General features: G+C 36.8%; 1 protein-coding gene and 1 pseudogene across 2 annotated transcripts in view; one reads left to right on the top strand and one right to left on the bottom strand.

Moving 5' to 3' along the window:
* TBC1D4 (TBC1 domain family member 4) overlaps window positions 1-9653 on the bottom strand; it is a 198046-nt gene that overhangs the window by 105363 nt on the left and 83030 nt on the right. The gene's annotated exons all lie outside the window — the stretch shown is intronic.
* Window positions 4626-4744, top strand: LOC111745461 (annotated as a pseudogene).

Raw genomic sequence — 9653 nt, 5'->3', positions numbered from 1 at the left:
TCTCCCACATGAAAGAAATAGATGAATTATAGCATATTTATTCTGAGAAATAGTAAACAATGACTAATATTTTAAAAAGATGACACAATAAGAAACTAGAAGTCCTCGACAGAGTCTTTATTCTGTCCCTAAAAAAAAAAAAAAAAAAAAAAAGAAAAAGAAAAACTGTATCTATAGTATGATAACGACACCTTAAAATTTTTATTTTTATTTTAGAATAGTTATAGATTTACAAAGAAAATGTGAAGTTAGTATAGAGTTGCCATTTATCATCTTCCTTTAGCATAGTAATTCATCACAGTTAATGTACCCATATTAATATACTATTATTAACTAAAGTCCATGACTTATTTAGATGTCCTTAGCTTTTCTCAAATGTCCTTTTTTATTCTAAGATCTCTTTCAGTATATCACTTTTATTTAGTCATCATGTCTCTTTAAGATTCCCGTGGCTATGATGATTTCTTGTACTCTCCTTGTTATTGATGACCTTGACAGTTTTGAGGCATAATTGTCAGCATTTTGTAGAATGTTACTTAATTGAGATTTGTCTGATGTTTTTCTCATGGTTAGACCGGGGCGATGGGATTTAGGGAAGAAGATCACAGAAGTAAAGTGCTATTTCTAATAACACATTTACTAGATGGCATAGAAAAAAGAACTGTAACATAATGTTAACAATAATTAACCCTCAGGTCTACAGTTAATTCTTTTCTTCTCTAATTTATCTAAATCATTTTTTAAATATTTCTCTAAAACCAATTTTGTGTCTGTAAAAGGAAACGCCTAAAGGGAAAGCAAGTAGTTAAATATGGAACAATAGCAGAAATATGTCCATCTGCTGTCCCTCCTCCCATGCTCAGAAATGGGGTGACTACACTTGTCTACCAGCTGCTGCTTCTCCGTGTCACCAACATTCGGGCCATTAATTTGACAGCTGTCGAATGACTTCTAGGTACATCTATTTAGGCTAGAGATAGAGAAGGGCAAACTATTTGGAGAGACTTGTCTTTTTTCTTCCTTACATCTTTCTTACATATAGGCCAACATCGAATATGCTTATAAATGCAAAAAGGGAGAGTTCAGCTCATTAAATTTTCATCTATGTGGAGAGAAGATCATGAACTACTAGGTGAAAAGTCAAGTTGCAGAATAATATAAATAGTATGATATAATTTAACAAAAAGATACAATATATACATCTCTAATAAATCATATATGTGCATTTTCTAGGTCTAGAAGGGTATGTATCAGTCTATAATTTCCTGAGAGGAAGGAGAATTAAAAGAGAAGCTGTTTGTTTTTGTTTTTGTTTTTGTTTACTTTTTAGACTTTCATATTATGTAAACTTTACCATAAGCAACTTCCATTATTATAAAAAAAATTTTTAAATATCAAAAAGCATTAAGCCAAAAACTCATTTATTTATAAAGTTAAATTAACTACTGCAAACAAAATTCGGGATAGTTCCAAAGAGTAAACCAAAAAAAGAAGTTTCAATAAATTTCAAGCATGACATACCAAGATTACAATTCTTTTTTTATCTAAGAATGTAAACGTCATTTTTATGTGTTTTGTTCTTTTCTTTTTAATTGAAATTAAATATAGCTCTCTGTATTCCTTGTACATCTCTCTACCCCCAACTCCCATTATGTTAAAAAGGATGTACATGACAAGCACTAATGTCAGGCAGACACGTTCCTCAGCCATAACTGATTAGTCCACCAAGTCTTTTCCAACAGCTGCAGCATCTAAAAGCTGTGAAGGTGATGCTTACACCTTCCTTCACTTCTTAACAAGCTGATTTGATACACACCTCAAGAGAATCTGTTAAAAACCCTTCAAAGAGTCTAACCCAGAAATGTAACACTAATCAAGTTTACAGCCACTCAGAGAGTAAACATTGTGTTCTTTAAAATTTTATTATTTACATTCTTTACTTATTTCCAAAATCATTGGGTATCACCTAGATTTGAAAAATGGCAAAGGTATTCAAATTTCCACCCAATTCAACTTCTTTGAGTTCAAGCATTGCACGCCTTTGTTACAGCACAAATAAATATGCTGCCTTGAACAGACAGCACGTTTTATACCTTTGTCCTTCATTTCTATCTCAGCATAACTTCATCAAATTAAATACTGCCAAACAGAGAGTACCGAGGAAATGAAACGTGGAAAGGGAAGCGCCGAGGAGAATAACAGGGTTGGGAAGGATTTAGCACATCACAGTAGCTGGCCCAAGGCAACCTAGAAGCAGTTTCAGAATAGATGGCCTTGAGGGAATTCACTTTTGTAAGATATATAGTTCTATTTACTAAGTTTTTTATGGTTCCTAGGATAGAATAAACAAAAGCGATTTATTAGAGAAACAAGAGAGCTCAGAAAAGACCAGGCAGCTTCCCCAGTATCAGATTAGAAAGTCCTGCATGACAAGACTTTATTTCACAAATATGATTTGTTGACTCACAAACAAGGCTTGGTTAAAAAAAGAATCTAAGGCCATGGACTTCTGGGACCCAGACCCAGAACCTATGGGTCAAGAAAGGGTCTACTGATACTCACTTAAGTGCATCTGGAATCCGAGTAACCTAGATCATCAATATCTAGGGATATTGGAAACCCTACACTGATGGTTGTGTATCATCTCACAAGTTCTTGACAAAATGAGGCAGGTAAACAGCTGAATAGCTGACCAAAGCTTCATATGTGTAAGGAGGGGAAACTATCCAGGCCCTCTTAATGTCAACTCAGCAAGTGAGTACTAGGTATAAAGTCTAGCTCACCCTCCAAGCAGTCATTCATCTCTCTGCACTTCTATTTATTCGATTACTATCTGAGTGTTAATTAATGCCAGGGCCTGTACTAGATGCTGGAGTTAGAAAGATTAATAAGCCTTGGCTCTTCCCTCAAGGATATTAAAATCTCTAGGAGGCTATTGTTTGTTTTTGCCAGACCAATTCCTTCCAAATCTCTTCCTCAAATTGTCTGAAAGATTATACTTCTGACTTCTGGAAAGATAGAAGCAGCAATGAAAGCATAGTTTGAACCTTCTCAAATCTCCACGATAAAAAACAAACAAACAAACAAACAAAAATGAATGACTAATATCAAAACCAAAACCAATGGACAATGCCACAAAATTGGGTGAATTCGAAAGTATCCTCTTGAATTCCAAAACACATATGGTCTGTTACAAATCACTGACACCTACAAGATTCACACAGCCTTAGTATCTTTAAGGAAAGAAGGAAAAGGAAGCAACAGGGTGAACAACAGGCCTGGACCAGAAGACTTCAGAGCAGCCAACAGATCCTCAGTGCAAAGCCTGGCTGGCCAGTTTGAGAATAGCATCTAAAACTGGAAGGTTGTAATCTACTCCGACAACAGGTGAGTAGGAGGGGCCTACACCAAGTCGGAGGGCGTCAACTCTGTAAACGGCTCCCCCAGGACTCTATTCAGGATTGGAACCCACATGATCAGGAACTGCCAGGCATGGAAGTCAACGTGAGCAGGGCAGAAAAAACAGAGAAAAAGGAAAGAGAAGATCCAGACAAAAAAGAAAGAGGGGAGCAAGCCAGGAACACTCGGAAAGTGTTTCTTAACAGCTTTATGAGTATGTAATTTATGTACTATAAATTTCCTTTTTAAAGCGTACAATTTAAGGCTAGGTGTGTACATACCAGAATCTTACCAATGTTTTGATAACAGTGTCTGCTAGTTATAGACGATTTTTTTCCTCTTAGCTCAAATTAAAAATTTTTTTTCTGTAATAAACATGTATAATTTTTGTAATTAAAATTTTTATTCATTTTTAAACAGTGTGGTTTCACTTCTGTCCAGAATAAAGAAATAATGACTGGGTTCACGATTATTTTGTAACTCCACTTCAGTTGTCTTAGCAAACACTCGATTCTTTTCCAGTGTGGATTTATTCACACATACTCATCAGGGCTTTTTTCCTTTCAAAATACTCTGGTTAATAGATCATTTAAAGTATGTGGGCTCCACTTGAATTTTTGCAAATTAGTTCAGTTCACTTCAGTTCGAAGTGCACGCTTTAATTTAGAATGATCCTTGGTGAAGTTTCAAAGCAGGACAAACAAAATCCTATATGTAATTTTAAGGGACAAAAATGCAAATCTCTTAAACAGATTAATATTTTGCTGCCAAAAAAGACCTTCAAAGAGGTGATAAATGTTCTCTGCAATCCCACCTTTTCTTCAGACATTTCTGTGATTTCAATAAATTTTGCAAATGCTTTTCTAGATAGCTACAAAAGTTCCTTCTCATTTTAGGATGTTAAGATACTAGTGTCAATTTATAATTGTCCTGCTTTATCACTCTGGGGAACATGAATTTGAATCCAAAACTTCTAAATGTTCTGATCCACTTCATGAAAATTATAAAGGATTTATGTAGCTTCAGGATTTTTAAATGTGTTCACCAAATTCATGTTTATTTACTTTATCTTGATTTGCCAAAGCCCTAAAACTCAGCTATCTACTTTGTGCAAAGGAAATAACAACACTCTCAGAATATTGTCATGAGGTTTAAATAAGCTAATATATATAAAACTCTTAATACAGTACATGCTCATGATAATCACTCAATAAATGGTAGCTATAGTCTATGGCCAGGCTATCCTGAACAAGCCTGATGCCGTCTGATCTTGGAAGCTAAGCAGGGTTGGGCTTGGTTAGTACTTGGATGGGAGACCACCTAGAAAGACCAAGTGCTGTAGGCAAAAAAAATAAAAAATGAGGGATTGCAAACTGACAAGGTCCTGGCAATCTGTGAGGTCAACCAAGGGTTGCCTCGCCTAAAAAATAAAAAAATTAAAAATAAATAAATGGTAGCTCCAATTAATAATATTGAAATATATTTTCAAAGCTTTTCTATTTTCACCCAATTCCCCCTTTCATACTAAAAGTTCGTATGGTTACAGTCTTATCTCCCGTAAGTTCTGCCTAAACCACACCCACCATACTGCATAGTTCAAGCATGAACACACTTCAGTATTATATACATGATAGGTCATGTGTCTCATTCTGTCTCCTTCTCCTCAGCTGATCCTTAAACTGCAACCCATAACCCTAGTGAGTTATGCCCCAAATAAACTAGGAGCCAAAGAAGACTAGAGGTCATACTATAAATAAGCTCTACACATGCTATATTTGCTTAAGGAGGTGGGTCATAGCATGCTGCATAGAAGAATGCCACTGCATGATGTGCAGATCTATATTTGGTTACCAAAAAACTGAACACCTGTTTTTTCCCCAGAGATACGATGTAAAAATTAAAGGTGAAAATAACTACCACAGAAATACTAAAGAGCAAAGTTCACAACCTACATTCTAAGCACAGTATAAAATATTTTAACCCATGTCAAATGCCAGACACTTCACACAGACCATGAATCCAAGAGACAAGAGTTATATCAGATGAACCCCAAAATGCCCTCACATCGTGCCACAGATTTTACAGCAAATGATTTAAATGACTCTCTTCTCTACAACTGTTCCGTTGTTTTACTGAGTCTAAAAGGCATGCATATGGTAAATATAACAATATTTCAAATTCTAATGCAGGCAATTAGAGTGAAATAAAATACACAATACCATTCTTTCCACCTTTTCAAGGTAATGTGATGAAATGGAACTAGGTAGCACTCAATATGAAGCAGGTGTCTTATATAAAACCCAGTTAATAGTATCAATATTATAATTGATATAATTATATACAACATATATCAATAAAGGTCTCTGTCCCATGAGGGCTTTAGGATCCCTCTCGAACCCACAAACATGTGGAAGAAAGGACTTTTCTCAAAACGCTTCAGTGGCAAGGACCATTTGATCAAAGCGTTTTAAAAAAACAATGCTTAAAATGTTGTATAACACTGTATTAACAGCTGTTACTTATTGAATAGAGCAACCAAAGGATGTGTACGGTCTTTTAAGACCCTTAGGCCTAAAAAACCAATTTGCGTTACTAACTTAATCCTGTACATTTTCATAAGGCTAAGCAGGAATCAATCAGCTGGTCTGGGTATAATCTCAGGTTCTGATGTGAGATCAAGAGGATCGTAGACCTAGGCCAACGGACAATCCCGACAGAGTTCCGGATGATGCCACAAAAACACACAGCTGACTTTATTAAACAAAGACTAGTTCACTCTGTAGAGGTCTCAATAAAGAGCACATAAATCTATGTCAAGAAATCCTTGGGCACGGCAGAGGAAGAGTTTTCAACAAAGTGACTAAAAGGTGAATTGCCTATAAAGTCAGACCGAGAAGTCCAGACAACATCCTATAAGCACTAAGAGCTGTCTACGGAAAGTTTTGTAGTATGTCGAAATGATGGAAGTACTTTAGGAACATTAATCTGACCATGAGCCAGATCAATTCAAGTGTGTGTGTGCACATGCATTTTGTGGGCAGGAAGGGTGTACAGGTGGTATTGGTGGATGAACGTGGTCCGTGCGGGAGCAGGAGTGTGGTGTGTCTGTGTCGCGGAATTAAAAACAGAAGAAAGTAAACCAATTGGGATGCCACATCGATAACTTAGATATAAGGTGATCCAGGTCTGGACAGAGGATTTGGGAGTGGAAAGGAAGAAATGCATTCAAAGCTAAAAATATGAAGACTGTCTGAATACAGGGGTGGAAAGAAAAAAAAGAAATCAAAGGTAAACTACAAGGCTTGAGGATAGGTCGCTGAATTATCGCCATAAACTGAAAAGGAGAAGTCAGGAGAAGTATGCAAGGCTTAAAAACATGAACTGATTTTATGAAGTGACATAAAATATCCAGCCGTAGCCAGCACTGCTGGCAGGTATGATATAAAGAGCCCCAGTGACCACGAGACTGCTGAGAATGGGTGACACTAGAAGAAGTACTGGATTGATGGCATTTCCATTACGGGCGAGTAAGCTGTGTGCAAAAACAAGTTTAAATCAAGCCATTTTTACATAGGCATACCATTTCGGAGTACTTCCAATCTCAGCAATATCTACTCTAATGCTTTAAACTGTGCTCATGAACACATAAATATTAAATAACACCACCAAATGTAGTTCTAGCAAACAGTGATAAGTGTGTATTACATTATTAATATAAAATTGATTCTGTTGCTTGCATTTATTTAGGAATATGGGCTTTTCTAGTATTTTTCTTAAATTAACTAATCTTTTCTTTGCAATTACTCTGTGTGAGGAAATCCACACAATTTGTTTGGATCAAGGATATAAAGACTAGTCTACATACAGAAGAAAATATCTTACATTAAAAAGTTTTACTTGATCACTTCCTGATATCTTATAGTTTTGTACAAAGCCATCTGAACCAAAAATAATCTTAACTTTTAATTCATGTTATTTCTGGCACTTCATCATGCACTAAATAAGACAGCAGCTCACATAAATATCAAGTTCCTCCTTAACCATTTTAAAGGAAATTATAACTTCTTTGTGAAATTCAAGGATCAAGGGACTTAGTGGTATGACTCATTAGGAATTTTGTAATCTTTGATTTATAACTGAAATTAGGAAGCATAGCACTTGGAGAAAGCAAACTTATAAAGAAGCTTAACAAACAGTACAAAACCTTGATCCAGAAGTCAAAATGGCTACACTTTGAAATAAACACTGTGACATTCTTTCCTGTATTATCTCAAGACTGTAAGAAGTAAAATTTGTACAGATAAAAAGTAATCACTGGTTCATTAGTAGTGACAAATGTACCATACTAAAGTAAAATTTTAGCAATAAGGGAAACTGGGCGAGAATGTAGGAACTCTCTATACTATCTTTGTAACTTTTCTGTAAATTTAAAACTACTCTAAAATTAAAGCTTTCTTTTTAAAAGTAATCACTGTACTTCTTCTTACTTAAAGATCACCTTTTGCTTAATCTCATAAACCATTTATCCAGTCAATTTGTATTGAACAAATGGATGCTCAGCTCTGTACCATTTACAAAAATGAGTTAGACCTGATGACAAAGATATCATTTCCTTCTATTTCCAAACTCGCTTGAGGAGCTTAACGTCCAGGAGAGAAGAAATAAGACTCAGGATGTTGAAAGAGCAATACGCAAGAGTCATAAAACAACTTTTTCCCTCTTCTCAAGCTCCCCTGTAAACCTATTCTGCCAGACTAAATCTTTCTCTGGCCCTGGATTAAATCTAAGGCAAGACTCACAGTTGTGTGCCAGGTGTTAGAAAATAAAAAGTCCCTAAAATAGTCTCAGTTTAGTAATTAAATATCCAGTCCATATAAAAACCTAACTGTGAACTCCATTCGAAAGCAGGGCATTGCCTCCCCTGGCTCAGGCCTGCACGATGCCTGCAGTGGGGCTTGGGTGGGAGGACAGGTCCAGCTTCCTCTCCTCACCTGGACAGCAGATCTCCCTAGTCTCCTATTATCTGATGAGCAGTTGCTTCAGATCCCTGAGGGGAGCTTGCTATACAGATGCTCAAAGCTGATTGCTCTATCCATAGGCAGGCGCCCTGCCCCATCCTTGACAAGCATGAAGGCACCCTCCCTGGATGGTCACTTACAATTCCACAGAATACCTCGGGCCCACTGTCAGTGGGAAATAGTTCCTTCCCACCCACTGTCCTCTCTTCCACTGGCTCTGTCAGCCAGCTTCTTCTCCTTCAGATTTCTCTGGCATGAGAAATTTCTATGACACACAGTCCGTTCTGTCCCCCAAGCTCCAGGGCACACATATCAGTCTTTCTTTGCCACCCTCTTGCTGGGATGGGACTCACAGTATACGAGCCACACCATCTCCCATTTCCAAATCTCCTTTAGCCTCGGCAGCTTCAGCCTTGTTCATCGGCTGAAGGTGGGTATGGAGCTGGCATTCCCAAACCTTATTCCTCACCCCACCCTTAGCAAGTCCTGCTTTAAGAGGTGCAGCACTGCACTTTGGACCAAGAGAGTGGTGGGCACTTAGGACAGCAGCTCAAACTGAACCCCATTTTATCATCCTGCTGACACTATAACACTAAATAGAAAATAAGAGCTATAAAAATAAGATCACTGTATGGTTTTAGTATAGGATGCTGCTTCAGAATTGGAAAAGGCTGATCAAACATCTAGCTTTGGAGCCGGATCTTAAACTTTTGGAGAACAGGAGTGGAGATGGGGCAGAGGAAGAGGGGCACATCCACTAAAGGACATAGCCTCCTGCAGGGGCTCAGCTGTGGCCTCTTTTGTCAGATAGTATGAATTAATATATAAACACCTATTTTAACTGGTAATATTTATTCTTATTTCAGTGATTCATGTGTTACTAGCCCTTGTAAATAAATGCCCCCAGAAGGCTGCTTGGTTTTAGTTCCGACTCTGCTAATCGACAGATAAGCTCAGAAATTAGATGGACCTAGGTTCAAATCTTGCCCATTACTAGTTCTGTGACCTTGAGTAAGTCACATAATCTCTTTCATGTCTGTGATAATGCGATAATAATACTAACAATACCATAGGGCTCGTGCCAAAATTAAATGGACATATGTACAAATCACAGTGTATGGAATGAAATCAATTCCTTACATATGTTGACTACTATATTTTTATTATTGCCATTATCATTAGCACTATTGTTAAAGATAATAAAAATTATGTATTTCTCTTGGAATCATAAAAGGA

Source organism: Pteropus vampyrus, unplaced genomic scaffold, assembly GCF_000151845.1.
Source record: "Pteropus vampyrus isolate Shadow unplaced genomic scaffold, Pvam_2.0 Scaffold155, whole genome shotgun sequence".
In the NCBI taxonomy this organism is placed as follows: domain Eukaryota; kingdom Metazoa; phylum Chordata; class Mammalia; order Chiroptera; family Pteropodidae; genus Pteropus; species Pteropus vampyrus.
This window is presented reverse-complemented; position numbering and strand designations above follow the sequence as displayed.